The 18,848-nt window shown below is 47.8% G+C and overlaps 2 non-coding genes and 1 pseudogene across 2 annotated transcripts; 1 reads left to right on the forward strand and 2 right to left on the reverse strand.

The window, feature by feature from the left end:
* Nucleotides 1–1,431: 1,431 nt before the first annotated feature.
* Nucleotides 1,432–16,725, forward strand: LOC143664790 (L-amino acid oxidase Lm29-like; annotated as a pseudogene).
* TRNAE-CUC (transfer RNA glutamic acid (anticodon CUC)) lies at nucleotides 15,979–16,050 on the reverse strand. Its single transcript has one exon. It is a non-coding gene; the product is annotated as a tRNA-Glu (tRNA).
* Nucleotides 16,346–16,451, reverse strand: TRNAL-CAA (transfer RNA leucine (anticodon CAA)). The gene is made up of 2 exons: nucleotides 16,414–16,451; nucleotides 16,346–16,391 (listed from the first exon to the last, which is right to left on the reverse strand). It is a non-coding gene; the product is annotated as a tRNA-Leu (tRNA).
* Nucleotides 16,726–18,848: the final 2,123 nt, after the last annotated feature.

The following is an 18,848-nucleotide window of genomic DNA, read 5'->3' on the forward strand; positions in this document are numbered from 1 at the left end:
TTAAAAAGAACAGCAACAAGGAAACAAGAAAAACAAAAATGAAAACTTACCTAGGGTCCCAGAGGGAAAGCTGTGAGAAATAGGACTAAGGAGGTATAGTGCCTCCTTCCATGGAGCCAGGTCAGGAAAGAACAAGCAAATATCCAGAGGTAGCTGTTGTAAATGCAGGTTCACAATCTGGAATATTCTTTAAACTCAGTGAGGCTCAGCAATCTGGGAAATGAGGCTGAAGAGTTCTAACTACCCATAGGGTAAAAAGTGGAACAGCCAATGGCTCTCTGTGCCTTGGAAAAAGTCTACCACGCACATCTCAGGTCCTGTTGGTATTTGTGAGTAGCGTCTTTGTACTCCCCATCTTTACCTATGTCTTTCCACAGCTACGGATGAGTGAGAGTCTTCTCCCTGCAATAGCCAGACAGAGGTACATTCTGTTGATTCTAGGAGGAGGGAAAATGGGCAGGTCTTGCAATTTGTTTCCACACTAGGCTGAGGTCCTGGACTCCTGTATGGGGTCACTCCCTGTTCTGGTTTGCTAGCTGCCAGAATGCAATATACCAGAAACAGAATGGCTTTTAAAAAGGGCAATTTAATAAGTTGCTAGTTTACAGTTCTAAGGCTGAGAAAATGTCCAATTAAAACAAGTCTATAGAAATGACTAATCAAAGGCATCCATCCAGGGAAAGATACCTTTGTTCAAGAAGGCTGATGAAGCTCAGGGTTTCTCTCTCAAGTGAGAAGGCACATGGTGAACACAGTCAAGTGTGTTCTCTCTCAGCTGGAAGGGCACGTGGCAAACATGGCATCATCTGCTAGCTTTCTCTCTTGGCTTCTGGTTTCAAGAAGCTCCCCCGGAGGCGTTTTCCTTCTTCATTTCTAAAAGTCACTGGCTTGTGATCTCTGCTTCGTGGTGCTGCAGCATTCCCTGCTCTCTCTGAATCTCTCATTCTCCAAAATGTATCTTCTTTTATCAGACTCCAGAGACTTCTCAAGACCCACCCAAATGGGTGGAGACATGTCGTCACCTAACCCAGCTTAACAACCACTCTTGATTAAATCTCATCTCCAGGGAGCTGATCTGATTATAGTTTCAGACATACAATACTGAATAGGGATTAGAAGAAGTGGCTGCCTTTACAAAATGAGATTAGGATTAAAACATGGTTTTTCTAGGGTCCATACATCATTTCAAACCAGCACACTCCCTGAGTGGGCCATGCGAAGGGGCCACAATGGCCAGCTGGAATGGTGTGGGGTGATTGTGGCAGGCCCCATGACTGATGTGCCAACTGGAAAGGGAGGAAGGGGGATGGGAGTGATGTGATATTGCATCACACGTGCAACCACATAACCTGCGTTCAGAGCAAGTACTAAAACCAGCCTGGACTTCTCTGGTCCCACGGCCACTTTCACCTGGCTGCTGTCTCCACAGCCATGGGACCAGGGTGGCTTGTACTTGTGCTCTTCTCTGTGGTGAGCTCAGGTACCCATGCCTTTGACAGCCAGCTTGTAAAATGTTTTGAGAACCCCCAGTATGAAAAGCTGGTATAGCTGACAAAAGTAAGACTGCGGCAAACAAACAGGAGGAAGCAAATAGTGGGGACTGGGGCGGGCATGGCCAGACTCACTGCTGCCAAAACTCTGCAAGATGTGAGCCACCAGGTACACTAGGGGTACTGGAGGGTTTTGGGTAGGGGGAGAGAGGCAACAGGGATGGCCCCAGGAAGGTAGAGCAGAGGGTCGGGTTTAGTGATCTAGGCAGGGGTAGAAAGACAAGGAGAGCTGGTTGGTCTGAGTACTGGGTTCCAAACCCCATAACCAGAGGAAGACTTTAGAAAGAGACATGGCAAGGCTGTGGGAGCCGGGCAGCCTGCCAGGAGACAAAAAGACAGTGGGGAGGGGACATGATCAGTTCTGGTGAGGTCAAGAAAGTGCTGTCTTTCTAGGTGACAGTGCTGGAGGCCAAAGGGCATGTGAGTGACAGAACAGAGACACACAGAGTGCCTGGAGCAATGTGAGACATGGGTCTGGGTGCCATAGGAATTGCTGCCAACCACAGGTAAGGTTCAGGAGAATTGGGGTGGGGGGACAGGTGAGAAAAACCTGGGGATGGGCAGTCAGCATGGGAGGCTGGGAAGGACGGTGACAGATGGAATCCTTTCACTAAAGCCTTGGATGATTGTCCAGAGTGAAGACACCCCACCTTTGGCACACAATCTGTCCTAACTCATTTTATGGCTTCATGCCTGGATCCCTGAATCTTCGCCAGCATCCGGTTTTTAATTGAGAGTATAACTTTCTTGCTCTGCTTGCCTAGAAGACATTGAGCATCGCAGAAGATCACTAGGATTGAAGTGCAGAGGTAATCTGCTTGGGCAAGGAGTTATTACAGTGTTTGCTACTGATGGGAATAATGAGATGTTTTCTGGCTGGAAAGGGGTGGTTTCTGGGAAGGATGTGGCATGCTAGGGAAAGCTGGGGCTCCAGGAGTGGCACCTGGGCGTCGGCTGGTGGATTGCTTTTTATATAGGAGACCCTGCTCTTCAGAGCAGAGCCGGGTATGCAGAAGACTGTTCAGAGACTGGGGAATGATGCCTGTGGCATCCAGACTGAAGACCAGAGATGGAGGCAGATTAAATGCAGTCAGTCAGAAGGGCAGCCTGGTGTGGTGGGACCTCTGCTCTCACAGAGGCCCTAGGAACCAGAAGCCCATGCTCTAGGGATGGTTCCATGTGCACCAATGAGTCCTCAAAAGCCAGGGAAGGGGAAAGCTGCAGGCTCCACCAGGAACTGGGGGCTTAATGGGGACACAGGGAAGGCCGGCAGCTTCCTTCCCCTGGCCCCAGCCCTCTCTGAATCACCCCACAGACTCTCCCATGAATTCATCAGAAAGTGTGGACTGAAACTCAATGAGTTCATCTCCTACAACAACCAGACCTGGATGGTGGTCATGGACAGGGGAGGTACGGGCTACGGGCTCTGGGCTGACGAGGAAGGAAAGATAGAGGAACAGCTGTTCACAAGGCCCTGGAGAAGGTGAGTAAGAGGCAACCGCCAGGCGTGACACCTCTGTCCTCAGGGTCACTGCAGATGAGCTCCTGATACTACTGGGCTTCAGCTTCTTGAGATTTCTCTCTCATTTACCTAGATTAGGTGAAATGATCCCTGCCCCCAACTTTAGCCCTCTCCCTGTAGGAGGGGTCTACTACTCTAGTCTTTGTCCCTCTCCACAGCAATCCCACCACACCCCACAACTCAGACATGTGCTCAGCAGTCACTACACAGGTTCTGGCTCCCAAACATCCCCACACGTTACCATGCACACATCCCAGCACTGATATTGAACAAGATAGTTGTCATTGAAACCATCCTGCCAAGTCTAGGTTTAAGGCAGGTGATCTAGAAGCCAGACTCTGGATTCAAATGCTGTCTTGGCCATTTCTGCCTGTGTCTTAGTTTGTCGTGGCTGTAACAAAGAACTATAAACCAGTGGTTTAAAACTGTAAAGATGTATTGTCTCACAGTTCTGGAGGCTAGGGCTCCAAAAGCAAGGCATCCACAGATACCTGCTGTCCATGAACTCTGTAGGATTCTGGCAGTGATCTGTGGCTTCGGTTGGTCCCTGCTTCCATCTCATGCTGTCTTCTGTCTGTGGGTGCCCAAATCTCATTTTCTTATAAGGACAGTCCAGTTTGGCCTCACCTTAAGTAATAACATCTTCAAAGACCCAGGGCTGGGACTTTGACTCAGTGGGGGGCACAACTGAGTCTTTAACAGTCCATGTGAACCTGAGCATGATTCTCCCATCGTTGAGACCCGTTTTTGTAAAATGACTACAGGCTTGTCCTGAGGAGGAAATGAGAGAATGAGTGAAAAAAATTGGGTGCTGGACACATGGTGAGTGTCAGGGAATACAAGCATCTTCACTGTGGAAACTTGATAGAGAAGAAGGGACAATGCCAGCGTATTAGCTAGGGTTCTCTAGAGAAACAGAATCAACAGGAAATTTTCGTAAATATATAATTTATAAAAGTGTTTCACATAACCATGGGAACGTAGAGTCCAAAATCTCTAGGGCAGGCTGTGAAGCTGATGACTCTAATGAAGGGTCTGGGTGAACTCCGCAGGAGAGGCTCGCCAGCTGAAGCAGGAAGAGAACCTATCTCTTCTGAATCCTCCTTAAAAGGCTACCCGTGATTAGATTAAGCATCATTCATTGCAGAAGACACTCCCCTTGGCTGATTACAAATGGAATCAGCTGTGGATACAGTTGACATGATCATAATTTAATTCTAGGAAATGTCCTCATAGCAACAGACAAGCTAGCACTTGCCCAACCAGACAAACAGGTACCATCACCTGGCCAAGTTGTCACATGAACCTGACCATGACAGCCGGCAACATCTGCCCATCTTTCTCTGTGTGGCTGGTGTTTCCTTGGCTCCCTTTCATAGGTGGCAGCCATACTCTTTCATGGGAGCACTGTCACGGATGTCCTGCCCACAGGTCATGGGTTTCCTAGGCATGTTTTTCCTGGCAAATCCCTGCATAAACCTGACCAGTGCTTGGATGACTCAATTCCAGCCTTAATTAGTAGCTCAATGGGACCAGTGTTTGAGGTTTCTTGGGTTGTTTAAAGCACATACCATGAAATGGGTTTGGCTTAAACATTGAGAATTTATCCATTTAAAATTTGAGGCCAGAAAAATGTCCCAATCAAAACCTCATCAAGGAGATACCAGCTGCTCGCGATCCTGGACTCCTCTGGTACATGGCAAGGCACATGGGGCCTCTGCTGGGCTCTCCCTTCTCTTCCTGTTTCATTGCTTTTAGCTTCTTGCTTCCAAGGTTTTCTCTCTCTCTCCTTCTTGTTTATTCATTCTCTTATGAAGGACTTCAGTAAGAGAATACGACCCATCCTGAACAAGGTGGGTAACACCTGAACTGCAGTAACCTCCCCAGAAGGTTCTGCTTACAATAGCTTCACACCCACAGAAACGGATTAAATTTAAGAACATGCTGTTTTCTGGGTACATACAGCTTCAGACCACCACAAGCAGACACCTAGCTGTTCCCACATCATTCACCATGACCATGTTAAGCCTAAAGAAATGTGCCCCACACAGGAACAAGGAGGTAGTGGGCGTCCAGACCCCTACCTTCACAGAGTGTGGAGGGTGTTTTCACCATTGAATTTATCTAGTTGAGGGACACAATCCTAGGTCTCAGAATGCCTGGGAAGCAGGTCTCACATGCATACACATGCAGAAGTGAGTAAAGGGTATGAGGCACAGAGAGGGTGAGGGACACCATGGGGACTTCATGTCTAATGGGGGCACCAATTACCAGCAACCCTCTTCCCTCTTTTACCCATGCCCAGGTGGTGGAGGAGCTGGGGAGAAGCACCTGCAGCCAGGTGCTGGAGAAATATGACTCCTTTTCTACTGAGGTCAGTGTCCCACCACCCCCACTTCCTGCTGCCCACACCCCATCCTGTCATGGTTGTGTGGAAATCCTGGCAGGATCACCAGCCTCCTTCCAAGGCTTGTAGCAGGAGACATGGATGTTCAGCCTTAAACTCCTGGTTTCCAGCTCACAGCCGAGGAAACGTAGGCACAGAAGTCACCCTCCTCTGCTCTGGGTGTCCCGAGGCTACCTGAGAGTAAGAGTCGAGTTCTTCCTCCTGCCCTTCACCTATGCCAGCAAAAAAGGCCTCTTTTTAATGCAATTTTATTGAGATAAATATTCACATACCATATAATCATCTAAATTGGACAATCGATGGTTCACTGTGCTATCTTACGGCTGTGCATTGCTATTTCTTAACTACACCAAGCCCTCTCTTCCCTCGGGGCCTTTACGCTGGCTGTTCCTTCTGCCTGAAATTACTCAAATTCCCTTGGAGTTGAGGCTTACCCTCTCTCCACCCTAGCAGTACCTTCTCTGCCTTACCCAGCTTTGATTTCCTCCACAACACTTTTCACACTATATATTTCCTTATTTAACTTGTGTATGCTCTGTATCCTAGAAGGTAAGCTCCATGAGAATAGGAACAGTCTTATTGTTTTTCTTTTTTAGGGAAGTTGTGGGTTTGCAGAAAAATCATGCATAAAATATAAAAATAAAATCACAGTGATTTCATCACTTTACATTAGTTTATATCAGTGCAATATCATGCAATATTTGTCCTTTGTGTCTGGTTTATTTCACTTAATATGATGTCTCCAAGTTTTGTCACATGCATTACAAGTTCATTCCTTTTTGTGACTGAATAATATTACTTTTTGTGTATATACTACATTTTGTTTAACCATTCTTTGGTTGATAGACACTTGGGTTACCTCCATATTTTTGCAATTGTGAATAATGCAACATTGTGTAAATATCTGTTTGAGTCCTTGCTTTCAATTCTTTGGGGTATATACCTAGAAGTGGGATTGCCAGGTCATATGGTAATTCTACACTTAACTTTCTGAGACACTGCCAAACTGCTTTTCACAGTGGTTTCATCACTTTACATTCCCATCAACATTGACTGAGTGTTCTATTTCTCCACATCCTCTTCAACACTTGTATTTTTCCTTCTTTTTCGATAGTAACTTTCTAGTGGCTGTAAAATGATGTTCCATTATGATTTTGATTTACATTTCTCTAATGACTAATTATGGGTGAGCATCTTTTCGTATGCTTTATGGCCATTTGTGTATCTCCTTTGGAGAAATCTCTATTCAATCTCTTTTACCCATTTTTAAATGAAGTTGTTTGACTTTTGTTGATGAGTTTAAGGATTTCTCCATATTTTCTAGATATTAAATCCTTATTGGATATGTGGTTTCCAAGTAATTTTCTCTTGGGCAGGATGTTGTTTTTCTTTCATGATAAAGTCCTTTGATTCACAGAAGTTTTTTATTTTGATGAGGTACCATTTATCTAATTATTTGCTATTGTTGCTTATGCTTTGGGTGTAAAGTCTAAGAAATCAATGCCTAACACAAGGTCCCAAAGATGCTTGCTGAAGTTTTCTCCTAGGAATTTTTAGTTCTGGCTCTTTATGTCTTTGATCCATTGTGAATTGGGTTTTGTATGTGGTATGTAGTAGCAGTCCACTTTCATTCTGTTACAAATAGAGATCCGATTTTTCTAGCACCATTTGTTGAAGACACTATTCTTTCCCAATTGAGTGGACTTTGCCCCCTTATCAAAAATCAGTCGGTCATAAATGTGAGGATTGATTTCTGAATGCTCAGTTCAGTTCCATTAGTTTATATGTCTGTCCTTGTGCCAGTACCATGACTTTATAATAAGTTTTAGCCTCTGGAAATGTACATCCTCCAACTTTGCTCATTTTTGAAATAGTTTTAACTATTCAGGGCCCCTTATCATACCATAAAATTTTGATTATTGGCTTTCTCCTTTCTGCAAAGAAGATTGTTGGAGTTTTCATTGGGATTACATTGCATCTGTATATTCCTTTGGGTAGAATTGCCATCTTAACAATATTTAACCTTCCCATCCAAGGACACAGTATGTCCTTCCATTTATTTAGGTCTTTGAATTCTTTTAGCAATGTTTTGTAGTTTTCTGTGTGCAAGTTCTTTATGTCTTTGGTTAGATTGATTCCAAATATTTGATTCTGTTAGTTGCTGTTGTAAATGGAATGTCTTTATTGTTTTCTTCTTCAATTGTTCATTAGTAGTGTTTAGTAAAGCATGTTAATCCTGTACCCCATCACTTTGCTGAATTTAACTCTTGTAGTTTTGCTGTGAATTTTTCAGGACTCCTGTATATAAAATCACATCATCTGAAACAGGGAAAATTTTACTTCTTCCTTCCCAATTTGGAAGCTTTTTCTTTCTTTTTCTTGCTTAATTCCTCTAACTAGAACTTCCAGTACAATATTTAATAAAAATGGAGACAGCATCCTTGTCTTGTTCCTGATCTTACAGGGAAAGCCTTCATCTTTCACCACTAGGTATGATGTTAGCAGTGGTTTTTCTTATGTACCCTTTATCATATTGAGGAAGGTTTCTTCTATTTCTGGTTTTCTAAGTGTTGGATTTTGTCAAATGACTTTTCTGCATTAGTTGAGATCAACATGTGTTTTTTCCCTTCATTATATCAATGTGGTGCATCACATAAATTGATTTATTTTATGTTTAACCACTCTTGTATACCTGGTATAAATCTCACTTGATCATGGGTATAACTATTTCCAAAATGGTGCTATTGGCCGAGGTATTTGACCATGACTCACTTTCACTGTTTATCAGGGTAATGTTACTTTATAAATGAAACATAATTTATATACTTGCTTTGTTTCTTATTTGAAGTCCTTTTTATTCTTTTCTGATAAAGATGAAACTCTGACTTGTAGGTGATTGCAAACATTTCCAGAGAAGTATGAGAGTAAAACAATGTGACTGATAAGGAAATTTGATCATTTTCATGGCATGTAGCATTTTTTAAAAGATGACTAAAATGATGAACAGTAGCATAATTTTATTTTCTAATTGCATACAGATCAGTGTCAGGACAATTATTGACAATGAAAACATTGTCCACATATTCTTACTTTATATAATCTGTGTATAACTTTTTACTCATACAAATTTAATCAAGCAGAGGTCAGAAAATATTTTTTAATTTGAAACACTTCCTTTGCAAATCATAGCATACCAAATGAATCCAACTATTTCTAGTACGTCTCGTTTTATAATATGAAAAAAAACTCCTCCGAGATTTTCCAGGGGCCTTCTGGAATATCCCAAAGAAAGTTTGAAATCAAAAAGATATCTTTTACGGTTTGGTTTTGAGAATGCAATTGTCAAAAGTTGTCAGGAGGTTCAAACAATTGGCTAAATAGGATCACAGGTCACCAATAAACAATAGTTGGCTACCTTTTTAACCAAAATTACAATAAAAAATTTTTAAAGTAAATGTAGGAGGTGACATGATGGTAAAAAAAAAAAAAAAGAAAGAAGAAAAGGAAGCAAATAATTATTTTGAAAGTGAGAAAACATTCTCTTAAACAATAAAGAATGATAATAAATTCAATATAAATATCAATGAGGATATTATTCTGATCTGATTGGAATCTTTGCCTTTTTTGGCATGTTATTCAGATGGTTAAGTAAATGCTTTTATAACCTCTCACTTAGAGCGGACCAATAATCCAAAATTCTGCTCTAGAGGGCAGCCGGCTTCCATAGAATACTTACTCTTTAAAGGAGCTTGGACTAGATCAATTTCCCTGAGAGGGTCAAGAGCCATTTAGAGCAGCTATGGGGGAAGGGCAGGGTACCAGAAGATAGGGTAGCTGTAAGTATGGTTTAGAGTTCTTTCTTTGTTCTGTTTTTGGCCTTTCCTTTTTCTAAGAGACTTTTAACTGAAGATATTGCGGAGGCAGATTGTCCCCTAGCCGCTTCCAGGTGCCAATTTTGGATCCTTTTTTTTTTTTTAAGGTGACTATTAAGTACATGATTTTGTTCCTATAAAATTTCTCAAAGCGGCCACTACAAAGACAAATCATACTTTGAAGGGAACATAAAGTCTTATGTCCATAGTGCCAATATACATACAAAGCAGGCATTTTAGTAGCTAGAGCAGAGGGAGATTTAGACAGGAAGACACCATTACGCTGTGGTCAGACAAAAGTGTCTCTTGGACCCCGGTGGTTCAGCCACTCAGATATCGTTCTGACCTTATAGGATTCCCCAGTAAATGGAAATCCCAGGTAGGTGTTTGGAACAGAAAATGGGCAGCATAATGGGTAGAAAAGAAGGTTCATTACACAGGAGCAAGTGGACTGACAAATCGCTCACTGTGTGATTCAGGCTGGGTGTTCGGCTTCATGAGTCTCATAGATTCCTAAATGCTATGTCTTCAGGAAAGAGAAAATCAGAGAGCTAGAAGGAAAAACTGTAGTTAAATCAAATGAAAGGTCTGACAATAGAACCAAAACCCAACCCAAACCAAAGTACCTAAATCTAAGTCCCTAAATAAAAGCAATTGAACTCAATGCCAATTGCAGAGTTCAGATATATGAAGTGGTTACCTGGGGAATGTGGGCTCTTGTTGATCGGACAGCAGACACAGAGGGGTCTGTCGGGGCCATCCACCTTGGCCAGTCACGGACCCACAGAGGAGTCTGTCAGGGCTCCCTACCTTGGCTGGTCACCAGAGCCAAAGCCTCATATGGCACTTTCTTTATCTTTTGGAGCTTCCAAAGTTGTCAAAACACCAATTGGAGTTGATGACTACATTTTATTCGGGACACTGAAGTTTTGCTGCAGCAAAGGCAGCCAAATCACTTGCAAAAATGGAAATCGCTTTCAGGTTCTAGGAAGGGCTAACAATTTCTATAGACATAAATAGGAAGTTCACTTGACTCCTATTGATTAAATGAGAGTTTGTTCATATTATAAGGGCAGGTTTAGGACAGATGGGATTTATTTTGTATTGGGTCAAATGTAGTGAACTAGGGACTTGATTGGCTCTCTGGGTCAGCCAATTTGATGGGGATTTTAAATTTGAAAAGAAACTCAAGAGAGATATCAAAGAAGTAGGGCCTAGGTTTTTGTGGCTCAGGGGGTTCCCCAGAGCTCTCTTTATATAACTGCATCAATCTTCTCTGCTAATTTTGTTCAGAAAGATTGGAACAATGGCCGTCCTCAATCAGTCCTCCAGTAATCTGAGATAGCTAATCAAAACCCATAAACGGTAATTGGCCCATGCCAACCCTGGATCTTGGGGAAGTGGAGTTTCATGTGCCTTTCTAGCACCAACAATCTACACCAGGAACTGGACCTTGCTGCTGCCTACCATGATAGTGGATGCTAGGTGGCGATAACTGCCACACAGAGACAGCAAGTCACTTCTATGTGCCATAATTTATCCGCCTCTTCCTCCTATTCTTCTCTGGATGCTGTGTAATGTTCTACTGGACTCTGGAGTTTTGAAATAGTTCCTACCTGTTTATAGTTGTCCTGGTGGAGGGACTGATTCCTGGAGCTTCCTACTCTATCATCTTCCTAAAATCCTCCTTAGAAGCAGTTTTATTTTTGCTAGACACCCTGTATAACAGTGCCTGACACATAGGGGGTGCTCATAAATATTGTTGATGGGAAAGGAAGTAAGAAGGAGGGAAGGAAAGGGGGAAAGAAGGAAGGAAGAAAGGAAGGGGAGAAGAAAAGAGTGGGGAAGGGAGGAGGAAACTAGAGACCACCAAAATGAGAACAAACTGAGGCTATTTATTCAAAGCTCACTATACATAGGGAATCAACTACTGTCCCTTTCCTTTAGCAAAAGAAGACAGACAAGGGAAAAGATTTATAGTATAATAAAAAAAGTTTCCAGGGTTGCTCTGATTGGAGGCTGTTGGTGTGGGGAACCTGGAGGAGGTAACTAGAAGCAGAGCATCTTATGTGATTGGTTAAGAGAACATATTTGGCTTTTTCTAGTTGGTCTTGAGTTGAAAACCAGAGCGGGGCTGAGACAAAATTAGGTGAGCTGGCAATCATTGAACAAACTAATTGCTACAGAGGTTGTGGATCATAGTTCTATTATCAAAATGGTCCAGCCATTTTCCATTTATAGCCTCAGAAATAAGAGAGGCAGAGAATCTTTTTTTTGTTGTCCCAACATGGCCTCTCTCTCTAAGCCAGTTTGGTAGGTGACCGCACTGGTAGGGTGAGCAGTGGAGTCTAAGTGGAACCGGACTCCCAGGGATGTAAATCTCCCTAGACGCATGAGACGGGATTCCGGGGATGAGCTGGGACCCAGCATCATGGGATTAAGAAAGCCTTCTTGATCAAAAAGGGGAAGAGAGAAATGAGACAAAATAGAGTTTCAGTGACTGAGAAATTTGAAACAGAGTTGAAAGGTTACCCTGGAGGTTATTCTTATGCATTATATAGATATCCCTTTTTATTTTATGGTGTATTGGACTGGCTGGAGGGAAGTACCTGAAACTGTTGAGCTGCGGTCTAGTAGTCTTGATACTTGGAGATGGTTTTATGTCTATATACCTTTTATGGTGTAACCATGGATTATGAAAACCTTGTGGCTGACAGTCCTTTTATCCAGGGTATGGACAGATAAGTAAAAAAAGAGTCAGGACAAATAGGTAAATAAATAATAGAGTGTAGGATAAAGATTAAAAAATTGGATAAGTTGAAATGCTGGTGTCAATGAGATTGAGGAGTAAGGGGTATGAGATGTACGGGTTTTTCCTTTTTATTTCTTTTTCTGGTGTGATGCAAATGATCTAAAAATGATCGTGGTGATGAATATACAACTACGTGACAAAAATAAAGAAGAAAGGGAGGGAGGCAGAGAGGGAGAAGAGATTCACAGACTGGAGAATACAGGGAGCTAGAGAGATTCCTGGCATATTCCAGCAGCTCTCCAATCACTGTGGTTGCTATTCCTGGGATGGCGGTGCCTGCCAACTTGTCTTGTTACCGTGTTTAAGAGAAGTATTTCACCCAGGCTGACGCCATGTTAGCCCTGCCCTGCCATTTTTCTGTGGGCTCATTTGGACATGCACCCTGGCTGCCCACCCTCCAGGATTGTCTGCACCTGTGACAAGGGGACTGGCTCAACCCAGGAAACCTCAGTCCTGGGCAAACCAGGAAGTTTGGTCACCCAAAACAGTGAACCCTTTCCCAGCCACCAGCTTTGTTGTCTGCACTGGCCTTCCCTGGAAGAAGAGAGTGGGTAGAAAAAAAATAAAACCACAAGGTACAACCCCCTGCCAGAGGGTCCAGGGGAAGCAGAACCTCGGTCACTTGCTGGTGAGGTGGACTGGATGGTGGGGAAAAGAGGAGGGCGAGGGCAGGATGAAAAGAAATACTAGATTCCCAGCTCCTCCTGGCTTGGTGCAAGGCACCGATCTCACAGGACAGGTCAGAGAAGCCAGGCCAGCACCAACATACTTGCAGGTGGACATGCAGACTGGGCCTCAGTTTACCTGTAAAATGGATTATATGAGTGAATCCACATTTATACTCAGAACAGTACCTGCGTGTGGGAGCGGTGTGGGCTTATTTCCATAGTAGTAGGAATGAGCAGGGCATTCTGACCATAGTTAACTAAGCCCCGTGCGGCAGGCAGACCACTCACGGCCTTCCTGGTGCCAGGCTATGTGTGCCCGGGTTCTGTCATCCCACCCTGTCCTTTTCTGTCCCTGCTATCTCTGGGTTGTCGCCTCCGCAGATGCCCCGACCTTCCCATCTTCTCTCCCTGTGTGTGGTTGCAGGAATTCCTGCTCAAGGTGGGAAACCTGAGCCTCGGGACTGTGAAGGCGATCGGTGACCTGCTGAGCACAGATGCCGGCTACTATGAGGCCTTCCTGAACACGCTGGACTGGCTCATCTGCTTCACCCATGGGCTCCCATACGAATTAGGTGGGGAGGTGGGAGATGAGCATGGGTGGGCCAGTTACCCACCAGAAGAGCTTGCAAAATTGGGTGAGGAGCCCAAAAGAAATGGGTGGGGGAGGCAAGGGTGAAGGCAGGGGTTTTCAAACTGTAGTGTGCATTGGAATTGCCTTGGGGCGAGGATTGCTGACCACTGCCATCTCCCCCCAACTCCCCATCTCCATACACACTCACTTACTCAGTAGATCTGCCCTGGGGTCTGAGAATTCACATGTCTAAAGATTCCCAAGTGATATACATGCTGATTGTCTGGGAACCCCACTTTAACAATCACTGGTGAGGGGGCAATCATGCCAGGAAGCTACAGATGCTACACGGGTGATGACCACAGCTTGGCTCAAGAGTCTTTTCAGGGAGCCCAAGAAGATGCACGAGGATGCTAATCATGAAAACCCAACCACCAAACCACAGACAGTTCTCCACGCATTCTGGGGCTGCAAACGGAAAATAAACTTGAATATGTGCTCCCCACAGGTTCATGAGACCCCACCTTGACAAAACAGACTGTGGATATTTATAAGAGGGCCGTCTGCAATTACTGAAGAGCAGAGTGGACTGAAGCATTTAGTTATGTGAGCATTCAGACCTCTTCTTTCCCTGGTAGCATCCACTCCACCAACCCCCAGCATTTTTAGCCTGGGCAAATCAGCTTAAATTCAAACCAAGTCCTGCTTGAAAGAAGGATGAAAGGAAAAGGGACTCCCAAGATAGACTGAATGGGGACTCTTAATGGCAGCAAGCTTGCATCCTTGGATAGCCCACTCTGTGCTAGGCTCTCTCCAAGGGCGTTATGCAGAAGGGTCTGAAAGTGTTTGCAAGGGTCTTAGGTCTTTGTCAGCCCTGTGGCCAGGAATCCTACCCACAACATGGGGTTCAGCTTTCGGAGCACCGAGTGGAGATGACCACCCAAGAGGGCAAAAGGGGAGTGGCTGAGGGGCAGCTCACTGTCCACTTTCCAAATCTTGTACTCCAACAATGGGTTGTAACTGCCCAGAGGTTAATGCCTTTGACTTGTCAGCTGAAAGATGCCCCTCTCAACTAGTTTCTTGCAGCGATGACCACCTTGCTAGGCTGGTCTTCCTTTTTTCCAAACACTTAGCTCTCTAGCACTGGGCCACAGCAAGGCCCTTAATGGACTCAGCCTCTGTCCAGTCCGAACGGCCCACCCTCTGCATGATCCTGTCCATCAGCTTGCTTCCATCTCCTTGTTTTGCTTGTCCATCCTCAGATTTGATGAAATTACCAGAGGCTTTGACCAGCAAAAATAGATTGCTGAGTGGGGGGCTAGAAGGAAAAAGAAGCCACATAATGTTCATAACTGTCAAAGCTAAGTGATAGACACAAGAGGGTCCATTATACCATCTGTATATGTTTGGAAGTTTTCATAATACGAACTTTTCACTATAGATATTCCAAACCCGGGAAGCAGGGCAATTAGTAGAACAGTAAGTCCATGACAGGTAATTAGCCAGGGGAACAGGCATGGAAGAGAAGGGTGCTAAGAAAGATCTCCCTGTTGTAGTTGAGGTGTGCTGAGGAGGGTCAGCTGGGCAGTTGGGAATGTGTGACCAGGAGGCCACTGCAGCCAGGGTGGGGGCAGGGGCTGGGGGAGTCAGTAGGCAAGAAGGCAACTGAGGTGGAAGGTCAGCACCCCGGCACACCCCTGGAGCCTGCACTGCAACCCTCCCCAGTCCAAAGGTCCCCCCAAGAAAGCACTGAGGAAAACCAGCCTGGACTCCTTGGAACATCACTATCATGGGACCAAGCATTATAAAAAGATGGAAGCATTATTCTAGAGCACAGAAGACAGAAAGAAGCATCACAGCAACTGCAATGCATGTAAGCTGGTGGAATCTTAATATTTTTTAGAGAAAAAAAAATCAACTATAAAAGATATCTGATGAACAATTGTGGAAATTTAAATGTTAACTGGCATATGATGATGTGGAATTAAGGTTACTTTCCTTAGGCGTGGCATCGGGTGGTGTCATGGTGCCTGCAATTTTCAAATGTTTGGGGAGGAGAACACACACATACACACACACACAGACACATATTAACACACACATGCCTGTACACACTTACGGAGAGAAACAATGTGGCAAAATATGAATCAATGCTGAATCTAGGGAGATAGTACATCAGTGTTTGCTGCTACTTAATTTCAACTGCTCTGAATTTTTGAAAATTGTCAAAAAAAAAAAGGAAGATGATGTGGTGGGTGGAAGCACCCGACTTCTTTCCATAGCGACAACTGCCCCCGCCGTTGTGTGGAGCCGAAACTCTCCCGACTCGGCCCCCGCAGGCGCCCTCCTAATGCCCTCTGAGTGGCCCGAGCAAGGTTTGTACATACCGGGTCATAATTGCAAAGCCAGGCACTTGGGACAGTCCCGGGAAGTCCTTTTTACGACCGTGCAGTGTTGTCTTAAATACGGCTTTTCTCGTACTTAAGAAAATATAACTAAAGACTGATGTTAGCACTTCATGTGGCTCGTGTCTGACATGTTTGCCGAAAGAAAAAAAAAAAAAAAGAAAGCCACTGTTCCCTGACCGGGAATCGAACCCGGGCCGCGGCGGTGAGAGCGCCGAATCCTAACCACTAGACCACCAGGGAAGGCACTAGAACAGCCTGCAGGTCAAACCTATATTACACTGGTGACATGTGACGCACCCCGCGTGGTGACTGTAATTGGACACGACCGCGGAGACGTCAGCCTGCCGCCGATGCCGCCCAGTCTCAGCCACCCAGCCGCCGCCGTTGGAGCCCGGCAGTGGAGGAAGAGGTCCACAAGTACAGGCTGAGCTGTGATCGTTTTACCAGAGAAGAAAATATCAGCAGTCACTGCGAAGGTTGTGGGGGCTCCTGGGGGAAGCGATTTAAAAGAGAAAAAACGGAGGAAAAAGGGACGTGTCAGAAGTGGGATTCGAACCCACGCCTCCATTCGGAGACCAGAAAGCCCGCAGGGAAGGAGTACACCTTGAGTCTGGCGCCTTAGACCACTCGGCCATCCTGACACCCAGCGAGCACTTGTTCTCACAGCACCTGGTTCCTGTGCGGCGCCTGCCAGCCCTTCCGGAGCCGAGTTTAGCCCGGTTGACTCTGGTCTGCTCCGTGGCTGCTGCGTGGGGGGAGGGGGGGGGTGTGCTAGTCTGTGCGCCCGAGTCCTGGGTCGCCGGTGAGCCGGGACGCGATGCCCACACGATTGGACAACACCCGCTCTCCCAGGCCAGGGAATCGAACCCGCTTCTGCTGGCGCCCGGGTTCAGGAAAGGCCCGACTGAAGAGTGACTGCGCAGGCGCCAGGACCCGGGACGCGCAGGACTCGAGACCCTAATGAGGAGGCTGCAGTCCGGCCACGGCCACGGCCGCGCCTCAGACGCGGGGTTCCAGTTCCGGATCCGGGGGTCCCGTCCTAGATCCCGGGGTTCCCGCCCCAGACCCGGGGTTCCCGCCCCAGACACGGGGTTCCCGCCTCAGATCCGAGGTTCCCGCCTCAGATCCCGGGTTCCCGCCTCAGATCCCGGGTTCCCGTCCCAGACCCGGGGTTCCCGCCTCAGACCCGGGGGTCCCGCCCCAGATCCGGGGTTCCCGTCCCAGATCCGGGGTTTCCGCCTCAGACCCGGGGTTCCCGCCCCAGACCCGGCGTTCCCGTCCCAGACCCGGGGTTCCCGTCCCAGATCCGGGGTTCCCGCCCCAGACCCGGGGTTCCCGTCCCAGACCCGGGGGTCCCGCCTCAGATTCAGGGGTCCCGCCTCAGATCCCGCGTTCCCGCCCCAGACCCGGGGTTCCCGTCCCAGACCCGGGGTTCCCGTCCCAGATCCGGGGTTCCCGCCCCAGACCCGGGGTTTCCGCCTCAGACCCGGCGTTCCCGCCCCAGACCCGGGGTTCCCGCCCCAGACCCGGGGTTCCCGTCCCAGACCCGGGGTTCCCGTCCCAGACCCGGGGTTCCCGCCCCAGACCCGGGGTTCCCGCCCCAGACCCGGGGTTCCCGTCCCAGATCCGGGGGTCCCGCCTCAGATCCAGGGGTCCCGCCTCAGACCCGGGGTTCCCGTCCCAGATCCGGGGTTCCCGTCCCAGATCCGGGGGTCCCGCCTCATATCCGGGGTTCCCGCCTCAGATCCCGCGTTCCCGCCCCAGACCCGGGGCTCCCGTCTCAGACCCGGGGTTCCCGCCTCATATCCGGGAGTCCCGCCTCATATCCGGGGTTCCCGCCTCAGGCCCGGGGTTCCCGCCCCAGATACCGGGGTTTCCGCCTCAGACCCGGCGTTCCCGCCCCAGACCCGGGGTTCCCGCCCCAGACCCGGGGTTCCCGTCCCAGACCCGGGGTTCCCGTCCCAGACCCGGGGTTCCCGCCCCAGACCCGGGGTTCCCGCCCCAGACCCGGGGTTCCCGTCCCAGATCCGGGGGTCCCGCCTCAGATCCAGGGGTCCCGCCTCAGACCCGGGGTTCCCGTCCCAGATCCGGGGTTCCCGTCCCAGATCCGGGGGTCCCGCCTCATATCCGGGGTTCCCGCCTCAGATCCCGCGTTCCCGCCCCAGACCCGGGGCTCCCGTCTCAGACCCGGGGTTCCCGCCTCATATCCGGGAGTCCCGCCTCATATCCGGGGTTCCCGCCTCAGGCCCGGGGTTCCCGCCCCAGATACCGGGGTTCCCGCCTCAGACCCGGGGTTCCCGCCCCAGACCCGGGGCTCCCGTCTCAGACCCGGGGTTCCCGCCTCATATCCGGGGTTCCCGTCCCAGATCCGGGGGTCCCGCCTCATACCCGGGGTTCCCGTCCCAGACCCGGGGTTCCCGCCTCATATCCGGGGTTCCCGTCCCAGATCCGGGGGTCCCGCCTCATATCCGGGGTTCCCGCCTCAGGCCCGGGGTTCCCGCCCCAGATCCCGGGTTCCGCCCCGCATCCTGCACCCTAGCTGGGGACTCGCGGGCAAGTCGGGCGGGAGGTGGAAAGCGCCTGGAGGAAGGTTGGCGCGGAGGAGGCGGCGGCTCTGGGCGCGGAGACTCCCCTGCCCTCAGCCTGGCGAGGCGGGAGAAAGGGGTCAGGCCGTGTTTGCTGAACAGTTTGCGAGCGGGAGGAAAACCTACCACGAGTGCTTTGCCTTGCGTGGGAAGGTCGCGCAGACCCTTCACTCCCTGGCTGGCTGGGGCCTCCGGAGACCCGGTCCCATTGCCCCTGGGTCTGCACCCCTGGAGCGCGGCGGAAATAAAGCCACTGCCCGCTTGGAACTGACTTGGGGTGGGGAAGACCATCAGCATGAATACACATTTTGAAATGTGAAGGGAAAAACAGTAGGGGGCGGATAAAGGAGGGCAAAGAAATAGTGGAGACGTTTCATCCTTAGGGAGGTCGAGGAAAACCTCTCCGAAGTGATTTTTGCTAAAATATAGTTTTCAAAAAGTTAAGTGCATGAC

Source organism: Tamandua tetradactyla, chromosome 20 (genome assembly GCF_023851605.1).
Source record: "Tamandua tetradactyla isolate mTamTet1 chromosome 20, mTamTet1.pri, whole genome shotgun sequence".
Taxonomy (NCBI): Eukaryota; Metazoa; Chordata; class Mammalia; order Pilosa; family Myrmecophagidae; genus Tamandua; species Tamandua tetradactyla.